Below are 3,263 nucleotides of genomic sequence, written 5' to 3' on the forward strand. Positions count from 1 at the left end.
TGGAGGAGGAGACTCCGTGGGCGATGCCTAAGAAAGGGGCGGGGCCCGAGGCCAAGGCGGACTGAGGGCGTGGTGGACGTGGTGGGGGCGTGGCGTCTACGAGGACTTGCTGGGCGTGGCAGGGTGAGGTGGGCGGGGCTGCGGGCGTGGGGCGTGGCTGGAGGACGCGGCGGTGACTTGCTGGGGCGTGGCGGGGCGTGGTAAGGTGGGGTGGGCGGGGCTGTGGGTGTGGGACAGGGGCGTGGCGGACGTGGCGGGGCGTGACGTCGGTAGGGACTTGTAGGGAGGGCGTGGGTGTAGGGGAGAAGCTGGGTAGAGCCGGGCGGGGCCGGAGCTGGGCCAGGCGAGGGGGGCGGGGCCGGAGCTAGGCGGGGCTGAAGGGGCGGGGCCCAGCGGCCTTTGGCTGGATCTCACCCGGCGGTTGGCGCCGTTAGTCTCGCGGAGTCGAGCCTGTCGGTGTTCCTTGTTCTGAACGCCCACCCTATCGCCATACAGTGGATAAACCGCTCTCTGGTTAGGGTGGGACAGACTGCAAGGAGGCCCCGCCTGGCCCGGCCTCCGGGTAGAGGGCACTGCTCAGGGCGCAGAAACCTGTTGAAGCCACGGCAGCAAGCCAGTGAGGAAACTGCTAGGACCCCCAGGTGAGGATGTAGGCAGGTGGAGAACGAGCCGGTTCATCCATGAAACTGTCCCAAGGGCTTACCGAGTGAGTTTCTGGTGAACGTTTTCACCGCTGAAGGCAGAAGAGGTTTGCCCTAGAAGACACCCCTCTTGGTTTGGGCCCACGTTTTTTTTGGGGGGGGGAGCATGCATCTATCTCCCCACCTGGGGCCCCACAGCCCTCCCTCAGTGAAAGAAAGCAGGCAGCTCGAGAGGGTGGCAGTGTGTAGGGGTTGGCGAGGCTTGGAGGCCCCGACCCCGGGCCCTGGGCAGCCTGCACACCGCCCGCCGTCCCGGCCCGCGCCCCGGCCCACCGGGCCGGGTGGGATGCGCGGAACCCCTTCCAGGCACCCTTCTTTTCCTCGTCTGGGCCCTCCCAGGACCCTTTGCTTTCCAAACTGGAGCACTCTGCATGCAGCCTCTATACTCCTTATTTGGCCTCTGAAGTCTCTGGAAGCCACCCTCATTATCGATCTGTCGTTTCTCCTGACAGGCCTGTGCACTTCTAAATTGCACAGCGAACCCGAGGTGGAGACTTGGGGAGAGTACCATACAAGCTGCCAGGAGGCTGGGACCTGGCGCCTGCTCTGGAGTCTAGCTTCCTTCTGAAATACCCAGGAAGGTAATAAGGGGATCTCGTGCCCATCCGCGGCTCCTCCTTCAGCTCACACTCAGAGGTGGACTTTGAACCCCATTCCCCAGGCGTGGATGTCCCCCTCCTCTTCTCCCTGACCCTTCCCTTGGTGCCCATTTGCCTAATCTTGCCAGCCCCCCCCCCCCCCCACCACCATTTCTCTGGTGCGGTTCTCCGTGCCTCCCCAGATCCCTTCCTTTGGCTGAGGGAGACTTCCAAGGGCAGGGGGTTCCCAGTCGGGATGGACTTGGTCTCCCCTTTTCTCTGTCTCCTACAGTTCTATTTACAGCTTTTTCCCCAGATGTTCTTGGCTCTTCTCTCTCCCTAAGATGACCCTGCTTTCACCATCTCTTGGCTCACCTCCTCGTGTTCTCTGTACCTTCTGTCTTTCCCTCAACCTTCCGGCTCCTCCTAGCCGTGAACGAGCGGGTTTTGTGTGCCGGCCATTGGGCGCAGCTTGTTGTCATCCTTGATGTGTTTAAAACTCACTTTGCAGGTCTGCGAAGGATAAATAGTTCTCCACTTTTGTCTGAATTGTTCAAGGCCACGGAGCAACTCGTTAGAATCGGAGCCACAGTCAGGAGATCCATCTACACCTCAGTTGCTGTATGGAGGAAACCTCTTTTCTTGTCGTCGTCTTGCCTACAGTTCTTTTTCTCTCCTAGGATGGTTGTGGCACCTTGGAGACAGACCCAGGAGCCAAAGTCATAGAACAGGCCAGGGTCTGGCCACCTGTGGACCTCCTGTCCATGCCCATAACCAAAGACCACCAGGAACAAAGTTGGATTTGCTGATTTGTTGCCGACGACGTACGGGTGTAGCCGAGGAGTCCTGGGGCGTCTCAGTACGAAGGTGTCACAAGGGACTTATAACAGAACTTGTGTTAAAAACCGTAGGGGGGGTGGAGTTTCAAGGAAGCGGGGGTTCATTCTGGACTGCATGCTTTCAGGAAGCACGATCCATTCTGTGATTGAGCATCTCAATTTTCATAGAGAAGCTGAGACAAAGGCAGAGCTAAAACTGCGGTTGGTAACCAGACAGCCATCGCTGGGGGGCGGGGGATGTTGGGTGGTTTTTGTGGTTCGCACAGTGGCCTTCATTTTGTCTGTGCTTGGACACAAGCGTGGAATAGTCCTGTTTGGTCAGGCCTTGTCTGATGGTGGCTATCCAAGAGACTGGCTCTGTTCAGGCCTAGCTGTGAGCACCTGGCTGATCAGAGCTAGCTGCCAGGGACTACTTTTCTCTTTCTCACCGCAAAGGCAAAGCCTTGACCTTCAAGGGCCAGCCTTCTGTCCATCCTAGTCTCATATCTTCATGTTGGGGTAAGGATCATCACACTGGAAAAGGAAGAGGGATGGACAAGAACAGGGAGGGGGAGTTTCCTGGGGGTGGGGGTGAAATAGCAGCCTAGCTTAGGGTGTTCATGGCTCTGTGACTTGAACGGATCCAGGGTTCCCTTCCTCTATTGGAGGAAGCTCTGATAAAGAGGTGGGGGGAGGGCAGTAAATGGCCATTCTTAGTACAGATAATCCTCACTTAGAAACACGATCCATTCTCTTAGGAAACCTAGGTGGAGTGATCATACGTCCCAATTTTCTGGTACATTCCTGCTCTCAAGTGTTACAACTACTCGATTACTGTGGATATAGTTTTGCTACATATTTTATAGAATTCGGATTTTTTAGTGAAGGGAATCCATTACTTGTCTGACCCTATGAGGAGCAGACAGCAAAATGGAATTCGAAGTGCAAGAGATTTATTAGGGGGAACACCTGTGAGGGATCAAGGGTTTGAGGGAGCAGGAGCCGGCAGGGGGAGCCCTCTGCAGTTCGGCGCGGGGTGGGGGGGGTGGGGGGGGAGGGGACGCTTGTGTGGGCTGACCCGGGAGAGAGGGACTGGGTAGGGAGAACCACGGGCCGCAGTGCACTTCTGAGAAAATCTTGGCCAAGCCGCTGGGGACTCCCTATGT

At 57.5% G+C, this 3,263-nt stretch overlaps 1 long non-coding RNA gene across 2 annotated transcripts; it reads left to right on the plus strand.

The window, feature by feature from the left end:
• Window positions 1-420: 420 nt before the first annotated feature.
• Window positions 421-2,074, plus strand: LOC147583637 (uncharacterized). Of its 2 annotated transcripts, none has more exons than XR_015248427.1 (3): window positions 421-706; window positions 1,154-1,282; window positions 1,791-2,074. It is a non-coding gene; the product is annotated as an uncharacterized LOC147583637 (long non-coding RNA). The 2 variants fall into 2 exon arrangements; XR_015248428.1 differs by having other exon boundaries at window positions 421-657.
• The last annotated feature ends 1,189 nt before the right edge of the window (window positions 2,075-3,263 follow it).

This window comes from Puma concolor, chromosome A2, assembly GCF_028749965.1.
Source record: "Puma concolor isolate L17-30 chromosome A2, mPumCon1.1.hap2, whole genome shotgun sequence".
NCBI classification, from domain to species: domain Eukaryota; kingdom Metazoa; phylum Chordata; class Mammalia; order Carnivora; family Felidae; genus Puma; species Puma concolor.